The 11,456-nt window shown below is 39.8% G+C and overlaps 1 long non-coding RNA gene across 5 annotated transcripts; it reads left to right on the top strand.

The window, feature by feature from the left end:
• The first annotated feature begins 8,444 nt into the window (after window positions 1-8,444).
• LOC138928047 (uncharacterized) lies at window positions 8,445-10,156 on the top strand. Of its 5 annotated transcripts, XR_011444531.1 has the most exons (5): window positions 8,455-8,560; window positions 8,852-8,949; window positions 9,015-9,053; window positions 9,612-9,909; window positions 9,962-10,156. It is a non-coding gene; the product is annotated as an uncharacterized lncRNA (long non-coding RNA). The 5 variants fall into 5 exon arrangements; XR_011444529.1 differs by lacking the exon at window positions 9,015-9,053 and having other exon boundaries at window positions 8,445-8,560; window positions 8,799-8,949; window positions 9,962-10,155; XR_011444528.1 differs by having other exon boundaries at window positions 8,455-8,949.
• The last annotated feature ends 1,300 nt before the right edge of the window (window positions 10,157-11,456 follow it).

Here is an 11,456-nt window from a genome sequence, read left to right as displayed (position 1 = left end):
GTATACAAACTTTGGCTGGAAAAAGTTAGCTTTCTTTCTTGTTTTTAAATAGAAGGAATAGGTATAAATTATTGAAATTTTGATATGTTATCAAGCAAATATTAAAGAACAAATTGTTCTAGCTTAAGAAAAGTTCAATATAATCTCCACACAGCTATTAACCTGAACCCTTATGTAACTCCTTAAGTTAGTTTACGCTCGGCTGTTTTCATAATTTCCAAGATATTTTCCGTTTAAATAAAGGACTCTAAATATATTTCCTAAATCACATTAATTTCCCAGAAATTCCTACCTTTAATGTCTTATTAGCTTGCTATAAATTTCCCTCCTCTCTCTTTCCCTGCTTAAATTGTTTAAACAGAAACACATTTTGAGAGACAAGAAGACCCACAAATTCCGCCCTTCTACAACACACATATTGTGCTGAGAGCGTGAAATATTCTGTCCAGGAGTTTATATAAAAGAGATTTAGGGACACAAGGAGCTTTGGCCCAGGTCGTCTATCATGTGCAGAAGGTATTCACTTTCCCGTGCACTCAATGTCGTAATTAGCTCACAGGGGCTTAGCCTGCAGGACGCGCAGCTCGCAGAAAGCTCATTAGCTCGGGGCATATATTACGGAGCTGTCAGTGGGGCCTGATACGGCGACCAGCTTGGCACATCATCATCATCCTCATCCCCATCCTTATACCCGGGGATTCCACATCAGCAGTAGCTCCTCCTGTTGCTCATGCAAATGAAAGCCTTGACAGTCCGCCTCTCTAACTACCTACTAAATGGGCTCATTTTTCAAATTTTATAGCTACTTAACACAACATCAAACAATTTTTATTTTATTAACGCACTGCCAACACACATCTCCATGCGCAGCCCAGCAACTCAATTTTCGGCGGCATCATCATATCTTCAAGATATATTTGTATCTATTCGTAATAAGCGTCGCGCTGGGGAGAGAACAATGTATTAAAATAATTGTGTGTGCTCATACATGAACGAGCCGGGCTCCACAAAAAATGGGAAATTTGTAGGGAAAGTCACTTGGAGAAAATTGGGAAAATGTTGTACATTTCAGGGAATGTTTATATTAAATAAAGAATGGTTTTATGGTGGGGAAACATTAAGTTGAGTAAGTTTTCAGGCAAGTTAAGTGATCTTTTAGGATCAAAAAATATAGAAAATATATACAAACAGAGCTTCTTAGTACAAAATATATATAAATCTAGAGCTCCTTAGTAGAAACCCATCATAAACCTTGCCTTGCTTTACCTTTAAGAAAATCTTTTGAATATTTATTTATAAAACAAAAGTTAAGCCTTACTAAAAATCCCTTGCCCGCCTGATTGAATACTTATTTTTTCCCCAAGTGTTGTGCCCAATCGAATGGCTGGAGAATAAAACAAAAGATCATATGTACCAGTATGTGTATTTCTGTACATGCCACATGCCCCAAAGGGACTCCATCTCCTCCTCCTCCACAGCCAAACCGAAGCGGCATCAATAAATGATTTCACAAAGGCACAGAAAACGGAAAATAAAGAAAATCGAGCGGCGACTGAGGCAAGAATGGAATGGAAAACCCCCGCAAAGGTCATGAAAACATCATTGTCAGAGGCAAAAACACACAGAGTCAAAGAGACGATTCGAGGCGATATATGCACACACAGGAGGACTGGGTCTTAAGGAGACCCTGCGGGCGTGTTGAGGAATGTGCGGTTAAAAATAAAATCCAAGACAAGATTGTGCCACACGGGTGACACACACACACACACACAGGGACACACAGAACTGAGCCCGGGAGGTGGCCCTCGGACTCGGCTCAGCTAATTGTAGCCTGCCGGCGGAGCAAACACAAACAAGACACAAAACGCCTCGAGAACGGAGCCACATCCTGGGCCAATTTGGGTTTTTATTTATGAGCCCAGGCATTAGTTTAAATTCAAATATCAACACATAATCCCAATGCCATGACCCTGGCTGGGTCTCTGAAAAATATCGCCTTGCAGTTTGTGACATTAATTAGTCAACAAATTCCGGGGGAAAGGCGATCAGGTTGCAGGAATCTTGACCCACAAGGAAGTGTTATTTACATGGCCTTTGTTTGTGTATTTGTGTGTTGTCTGTTATCCACTTGAGAAGTGTATAGTGTACAATATCCCTTTTGTGGAGGGATTTATTTGGATGAGCAGTAGTCGGATTTGTCTATTTGGAGATCGCATTACAGTCTCTTGCCTTGTGTCGCCGCCGCCAGCTTCTGTTTAATAAAAATAATTGAGAATAATCCTGCAGATAAGTTCTTTACCGAGAAACCTGTATAGAATTACAGGCATTGAAAAGAGTTTTCCCTTTTTTTGCTTAATGGATCTCGGCGACATCAAATTGGTAGCAAAAGGTACCTGGCTTTTTCCATAAATTGTAGCCTCTGGCAACTTGGCTTTTAATGATACTTGTATAATTGCAAGACATACATATTTGTTTACAGAAAAATGGTGAATGGTTACCGCAAGAGGTCTCTCTTCTTGTTTGTTTTTACAGTTCGAGCGAAAATCCGTATCCTTGCCGCGAATCCTTTGCCGCTCATCAACGCCCAACGACGCCGCCGCCAAAGTTTTTCACTTTTTAATCCCAGTGAACGCCTCAAGTCCTTCTGCCAGGCGCCTTTGCTGTTGTTGTTCTTGGCTTTTATTTCATTCGGTATATCCCCATTTGTAGGTGTGTTTGTATAGGAAAAGCTGGAGGAAAAGCTGGGGGGTTGGGGTAGAAAAACCAGAGCGCGCGCGCTTTTCATCATCGTCATAATCTCAACACCAACATCAACAACTTGAAGTGATTTGTGTTTTTCATCCGCCTTGCGATGGTTAAGGCTTTACCTGGCTCCTTCTCCTCCTCCCATCATCCTTTCCACAACCACATCCTGTGGCAGCAGTTTTCCTTTTCGCCACTTTCCGCCCCAGAACCCAGAGAACCCGCTCCGCTTGGCTCCTCAAGTCTGCCTTTTTTTTTTTTGTATTTAATCACCTCACAAGGCTCTCGAGCACACAACACGGCTTTAATCTATTTTAATTAAAAATATAATTATTTAATATAGCCCGAGTGGGCGGCTCCTGGCGAAAAGGGTATCCTGCTTGACTTGGATAAAACTGTGACTTGTTGCGGAAGGCACTTGGACAGTGATCTCTTAAGGATGGTTGGAAAAAGTCATAGAAAGTTTGAAAAAATATATTGGAGAACTTGAACGGATTAAAAAGTGAGTGTCAAAGCTTCATAAGCTTCAGATCTCACCTTAATTTTTAATTTGAAATAATATTATTAATATTTTAAGGAGCTTGAGAACCTTCTTTCTGCTTTAATTTCCATTCTTACCAAGTTGAATACTCCTCATCTTCAAAAGAAATTAAGAAGAAAATCCTTTGCAAACACTTCCCTAATAGAAAAACTCCTAAATTCAAATCCAACTTAATAACTTAAGGTTTTGCAAATTAGATTTGCGATCAAACGCATTATACAATTTTCAAGTTGGAAAATACCAATCTCAGCTCACTTCCTGCGACTTTGCATGCTTGCCAATTTACGGATCGTTCCTTTTTAGGCCACAAAAAAAAATGGGGAAAAAAATGAGTAAAAAAACCCAAGAATCCTGAACACATGCCGGCAAAATTTCGCATAAAATTATAAAGTATCCGCAGCTGGGGGGCGACACAGGAGCCGGGAGCCGAGAGTGTAAGTACTTGGGGAAACTTTCTTTGCTGTGCAAATTTACGCCGGCAAATCTGTGCAGGCTTTTGTCACAAACTCCCAGCCAAGCACATCATGTGTAGAATTCATTAAGGTGACTAAATATATATATATATGTCGGAGATATCCGTTATTTAATTTAACCGTAGTCGAGCCAGCGAGTTCTGTTCGCCTGCGCAGTCAAATCGAATCTGTCATCACGCCACTTTTCCTGTGGCCCTTTCACCTTTTCTTACTTTTCACTCAGATGTCATTCCTAGACAATCTCAAGCTGTCTCTCTCATTCTCTCCTATTGTTGCGACAGACGAACAGACCTCACTCAGTAACACTCCTGTTACCGACTCAACTGTCATTGCGCCTGCGCGCCAGCGACACCTACAGGCTACCAATACCTGAGCATGCCGAATAGTTCTGTTGCCATAGCAACAAGCTTTCCAAATTTGCACTTAGCAACCAACTCGCCGACACGGCCATCCTGACAATTCACGCGTCCTCGCGTGACGTGTCTTCTAATAGCTCTAAACATAACTGTCATTTTCATTTATCATTCTCTCTTTTTTCTCTCTTTGGTCTCAACTTAACATTTCATTTTATCTGTTTTATTCATGTCAAATAAGCTTTACTTTTATTTCTTCTCGCCACTTCATTCTCTTCTCGTACCAAATCTGTATCTTCTTTCTCTGCTCGTACCACAACTCTTACTCAACATCTCTTCATCAATTTATACAGGCTCTTGCTGCACACTTTGCAACGCTCACACGCACCTCTTGCGTCACGGTCTCTCTGGACCCTCACAGCCTTATAAATGATTCCACCAACGAGTGCCTCAGTCGGCGATCTCTCGCTTACACTTCTAGTGTCTTCAAATGTTAGTTTGGCAGGATAACCTTTCGAAACCATAGAGTACAAGCTCTTTTTGTATTTCAAAAGGCTCCGCTTCACATATTCTGACCATAGGAATAAAGTAGGCCCTGTTTCATGTGATCCGACACGGCCTTCCTGACAAATCACACGTCCTCGTGTGTTAACTTTAAATCACAGTATTCTAAAATTTCAGTACTCGTTACATTTTATTGTTAACAAACATTTCATTAATTTTCTAAACATGAGTATTGAGGCATTTAGACAAAATAAGCATCTTGGTTTCATGATAACATAACAAATTACATCTTCATTTTAATCATAATTTACAATTCAGACTTCTCTAATTACATAGCTTTATCAACTGGTGTATTTCCTTTTACACCCACATACTGACCCCCGCCATAACAATTCCTTCTGTTATGGTGCGGTCTCCACTGACCCCCGCCATAACAATTCCTTCTGTTATGGTGCGGTCTCCACTGAACCCCGCCATAACAATTCCTTCTGTTATGGTGCGGTCTTTATATCCCCTCTTGGGATTCCAAGGCATCAACCGTGCCATCCATATCATCATTCCCCACATGGGAATCAGACGCATCTCCACTTGAGTCGTCTAAATCTTTAATCAACTTTAATCTTTAATCAATCAACGTCATTGCTTATTTTGTCTATTTGGCTATGCCCTCAAAAACTCATGCGCATACTTATAAAAGTTCGCTTACTTGACAGATATCTCAAAACATATCAGCCACCATCAAGCTTTTCTATAAACTCTGTTTGGTGCCGATCTTCATTTTCATTTTCCATCTTCATTTCTTTCTCCTTTCTCTCTCATTCTTAACATATTTTCCATTTTCATTTTTCATTTTAAATTAATCTTGCCTTATCAAAACTAGTGCTTTTCCGAACCAGCATAACGTAGCTTTAAATTTCTCTTTCTTTATACTTTTCTCTGTGTCATGTGGTGGTATCAAGCCCAAAGGGTGGGTCCGATTGGCATCTCTTAAGGGCTTGCATTGGTTGCACTACTAACTGTGCAGTTCGCCGCAAGTTGCACCCCGCCAAGAGCATCTTCCCATCACCTCTGCGGTCCTGGTATCCAGCCAGATGACTACTTTACAACTTTACACATGATACAATTTTCAACAATCTTTAAACTTAGTCATTTCCAACAATTCTGATAAATATTGCTGAGTCTATTTTTTCCAACCCAAACACATAACGGATTTATAACCTTGATTAATAACTATCCAACAAAATTTAATGGACACTACTGGCAGATAACATTGCCTCACACCTCTCTGTATTCTTTAAAATCCCTCTTCGTAACTCAAGTTGATTTCAATTATTTTTAGTTGTTTATAAACTATACCAATAAATCCTGAATCCTGAAGTTGATCAGTCGGTCATTTGAGATTTCATTCTAAGTTCAGACGTTTTTCTGTCAATTTATTTTTATTTATCGGAGTTAAATCAGTCATGTGAATTCTGGACACAAAAAGAATTCCACAATTGCCTTGCGCTTTCTCTTCCTCTACTCTATGATGCTCTTCAGTTAATTTTTTTTTTAGAAATGATTACATCTGCAATAAGTATAGACTACAAACTCTCATCTGAGCAAACAATGCCAAAAATGTCAGAATAATTGCACGCCAACCAATATTTCCAATTCATACAAAGGCTACTTGGACTCCACAAGACACATAGTTCTACCAATATATCCACCAACATAAGGGTCTCCATTAATTAGGTGTATTAGCATTGGACCATATCCACAAGAGCTTATATCTGTTTCAAATTTGATCAGATGTTTCGAACCAACAAATAACGATTACAGGCTCATTTGTAATAATATTAAAAACGTTCGTTCCAATTTCTGAATATCGTCATTTCACTTAAAGATACTTGAAGCCGAAGAATCTGTCTCATGATCTGAGAAAATCGAGGCGCACGTTTTTGAAAATAAGGCACCAATTCAATAAATGGTCTTACGACGGTCTCTTAATTGCACCGATTAAAAGGACGGACCTTTAACGTAAGGATTTTCTAGGAATTGGGTCTGATTTCTCCACCGCACACCTCATAGCTCAGATACTGCGTAGTAGGTTCAAGAAACCCACATTTGGTAACGTTAAATGGCAACTCTGGTACAGTCAACACATTTAATACAACCTTCAGCCTTCGGAAAGCCTTTTCTTCCGAGTTTGCCATGATTAACATGCATCTATGTAAACTATCGCAAATAATCATGATAAATTCCAAACGCCTTAACAATTGCATGTTGAAGGTAGAAGATGCACTCTTCAAACCAAACGGCACGGCAGACCAAACAGACGGCAACTCGTAATTTTTTAAATTAATTATTTTTCAACAGAAACATTTTTCCTTCACAGGGTCTGACATAAGCGGCAAAGGCCACTGTCCGAAACCATTTTCGAATATTGCTTCCGATAGTCTAAGCACAACCTATCGTAGCACAGGGCTCGCCAATGGGAAGGCAGATGTGCAAACAACACTGCAATCAAACACATCTCTATTCCCATCTTTTAGCCAATTCAGCTCCCAAATCAAAGAATAATTGGAAAGGGCTCACCCGATACTGTCACTGTTGAATCACACAAATCAACTCGCTTCTACATGCAGCTGATGCTGCCGCTCGCAGCCGCTGATACCCATCTCGTGCACACAGATGCAATGTGACCACCGTTATCACGCCTGAAGTGCGTCACTCCAGCTCTCCGCACTTCAGCCGCAGTTCCGCCAGTGTGCTGTTGTTGTTGTCTTCCATTCTTCCCCAAATTTTCTGGCCGACACTGATGACACTTGCAACCGTCCGGCTCAACACGCGACCAGTGCATTTGACTGCCTATCACGACTCCGGTGTCTCGCACCACGCGGCTGCGCAAGCCTTCGATGCGCCACTGAATTTAATATCGACCGAAAATCACTTTATCAGAATGCCCGCGAGGCTATGGTGAATCCCACTTCTGATGTCGGAGATATCCGTTATTTAATTTAACCGTAGTCGAGCCAGCGAGTTCTGTTCGCCTGCGCAGTCAAATCGAATCTGTCATCACGCCACTTTTCCTGTGGCCCTTTCACCTTTTCTTACTTTTCACTCAGATGTCATTCCTAGACAATCTCAAGCTGTCTCTCTCATTCTCTCCTATTGTTGCGACAGACGAACAGACCTCACTCAGTAACACTCCTGTTACCGACTCAACTGTCATTGCGCCTGCGCGCCAGCGACACCTACAGGCTACCAATACCTGAGCATGCCGAATAGTTCTGTTGCCATAGCAACAAGCTTTCCAAATTTGCACTTAGCAACCAACTCGCCGACACGGCCATCCTGACAATTCACGCGTCCTCGCGTGACGTGTCTTCTAATAGCTCTAAACATAACTGTCATTTTCATTTATCATTCTCTCTTTTTTCTCTCTTTGGTCTCAACTTAACATTTCATTTTATCTGTTTTATTCATGTCAAATAAGCTTTACTTTTATTTCTTCTCGCCACTTCATTCTCTTCTCGTACCAAATCTGTATCTTCTTTCTCTGCTCGTACCACAACTCTTACTCAACATCTCTTCATCAATTTATACAGGCTCTTGCTGCACACTTTGCAACGCTCACACGCACCTCTTGCGTCACGGTCTCTCTGGACCCTCACAGCCTTATAAATGATTCCACCAACGAGTGCCTCAGTCGGCGATCTCTCGCTTACACTTCTAGTGTCTTCAAATGTTAGTTTGGCAGGATAACCTTTCGAAACCATAGAGTACAAGCTCTTTTTGTATTTCAAAAGGCTCCGCTTCACATATTCTGACCATAGGAATAAAGTAGGCCCTGTTTCATGTGATCCGACATATATATATATTTATTTTTTGCTCCTATGCTTTTTTTGGGGATGAGGACTTGGCAGTTTCTCAAGCTGCGTGTAATTTGTAGCAAGTGGCGGCAGGTAAAGCGATGCCAAAAAGGAAGATAGAGGCTGCAGCAGCAGCAGCAGCAGCAGCAACAGATATTAATTTCGCCCCAGCCCAGGCAAAGTAACTTAAGCTTCAACTTGTAGAAGGAAGATTGAGATACACAGGCCCGGCCAGAATCCCCACTTCCTTCAGACACCGACACCTTGTCGTTGCTGCTGCTGCTGCTGTTGCTGCCGTGCACATTAATTCGTGGGAATTAATTATTCTCAGGCCTGTGACGATTCCCAAGACACTCGCTCACTCATTCGTTCGTTGATACCCAGATCTGAGACTCTGTCTGAAGCCCCCAATCCTCCCAGCCCCAGCTCCAGCCCCAGCTCCAGCTCCTCCTCTCCAGCCAGCTCGTCACTTTGCTTCTGCGGTAAGGCAAACATTTTTCGTATCTGTATCTGCAGCACTTGACGCTCTCTCTTCTTTTTTGTTTAGGGTATCATCATTTTTCTCAGCCCTTGCTGCATCCATAAAGTAATCTTGGCTAATAAATAGCAGCACCTAATTTCATTTTTATCGCCTTTTAAACGCCTCTCTATAATTGTTTAATTTTTTAATTGTTGCATTATATTTTTTGAAATATATAAAAATAAATATTTAAGGGAGAGAATCAACAAGATCACTTATACTCCTTAGAAATATCTTAAATAAATTTTAATTAAATTATTAGACTTTATTTTCCTTCTTATAAATATTTTTGTAATATATTTATAACTTTTTATATGCATAACTTAGAATTCTTATGCAGTTAACTTTAATAAAATTAAAATTTGAACAAGCCCTGAAGCTTAAAGTGGCTTTAAATAATTTTCCTTCCTTTGAGCTTTAAAAAAATATAAAAAAACGAACTAAGAAATCTGTAAAATATAATTGTACTCTCCTGTGAATTCTAGTATTTATTTCTTTATATATTTTCCCTCATAAAAGTACGTGTGAGCTTCCTAATCGAGTGCCTCATGTGAGCTTCTTATAAAATTATAAAAATATCTAAAAAATCGTTTATAAATAAGGGTATTTCCTTGTCGATTCTAGTCTCCTTTTCTTACGATATATATATGCGAATGAGTGAATGCTACTGTACATATATACAGATATACACATAGGAAAAGTTTATGTACTCATTGCCGTCTCCCCATCCACTGGCACGGATAAGCGTCGCAATTACAACAGGGCCTGCTTCATCTTTTTTTACGGCTGCCCTACAATGGCCGTTTTGGGATAGTCTTATGGATGGCTATGGCAATAGCGATGGCCCAGAGCTGTTGGCCAACAGCAGACACCGTGCCACCAGCGGGCCCATAACAAATCATTGGGCCATGTTAGCGTTGGAGTAAGTAAATTTGATGATTTGCACTTTGAACTTTAATTTGTTGTTCCCGCAGTTGTTGTTTGTTTGTTATTATTGTTGCTGCTGCTGCTGCTGTCTGCCATAAGCGCATTTAGGCCAGCCTAAAACTAATGGATGTTTTGGAATTTTACTACCACCATCAGCTAAGAGCCGTAATAAGCTCTAAACATTTATATTGCAAATTGTACAAATGTAAATATTTTGTGTTGAAATGATGCATTTTCTTATTACAAATACATAATAGAAACTATTTGAAAATTAATTACAATTTCAAATCATACCACAAATAAATGGGGGGTTTAAAATTGAATTATCTTTTATATTTTTGGAGAGGAAAATTGTTGTCTAAATGTAAGATTTTATGGTATGTAATTGTAATAAAATAGTTGTATATATTAAAGATTTTATGGGTATAGCAATATTTTTTAAACAGTTGTAAAACGTGAATATTAAAGAAAATAACTTGTAATAAATAAATTAAGCGTTTTATAAGCTTACTAAATTTTTAAACCACATAAAAATGAGTATACAAATTTAATTTAATGTTATTTAGTTAAGATCTACATAAACCTCCATATATATATATTTTTTTTTAAATAAATGTATAACTTTCCTTAAGTTCCCTCATCTTTTGATAACTCCACCACTAAACCCCCCTAAAGGGTCTGCAAAAGTTAATGCAGCCTGATCCAAAGCCCCGATTTCGCTTAGTCGCAGCTCAGGTTCTCGGCTCACCACCACCCTTCTTTTTATACGTTTTTATTCCCTGCTCTTCATATGCTGTGACGTCTGTTTCTGTTTTTATTCCAGAGTTTCCCCTTTCCTGTACTCTTTTCAGCACATTTTGCTTTGCTTTTCTTTGGCCAGCGAGAAGGAACATTGCATTATTTATGTACCCGGGCGAGGAGGAGTTTTCCAGAAATTTTTGTTAATAATTCTTACCAGCAGAATAGCTTGTAAAAAACAAACGAGAAATATACATACTTATAATTTCGCTTTTTTCCTTCCTAGGCTATTAAGGCTGATGATTTTAATGAGTGAATAATGTGTTTGGTTGGTTTTTTTCCCCCCAGTTTTTCTGCTTTAATTTTTTAATAACCTTCAAACTCTCGACTCGAGAGTTGTGGCTGCCTGGCCCCTTGTTTAATTCGTTTGTTTGCCTTCGACATGTGTCGAGAGACGACCGACCGACCCCCTGCTGGAAAAGTTCCCATTACTATTCAGATCTTGGCTCCCGATTCGAGTGGAGCATTAAATTTGTCATTAGGTTCTGAACATTACATCAAGTAGATTTATCTTTTTAAATATTTAAACGTTCTAATTGGCTGACCGTCGGGCACTTGAGGCTTCTTTCTCCAGTCTCTTCTCGCCCTGAGAACATTTTCCGTTGACATAGATAATTATTGTACTCTCTGCCCGGCGATTATGTCGCAGATTATGCGGCCCACAACTGACAAATGTCGTCTGGATTTGCCTCTGCCCCAAAAAGGGACGAAGACTCAGCTCTTCATGGGTGGAGGGGTGGGGTG

This window comes from Drosophila kikkawai, chromosome 2R (assembly GCF_030179895.1).
Source record: "Drosophila kikkawai strain 14028-0561.14 chromosome 2R, DkikHiC1v2, whole genome shotgun sequence".
Classification (NCBI taxonomy): domain Eukaryota; kingdom Metazoa; phylum Arthropoda; class Insecta; order Diptera; family Drosophilidae; genus Drosophila; species Drosophila kikkawai.
This window is presented reverse-complemented; position numbering and strand designations above follow the sequence as displayed.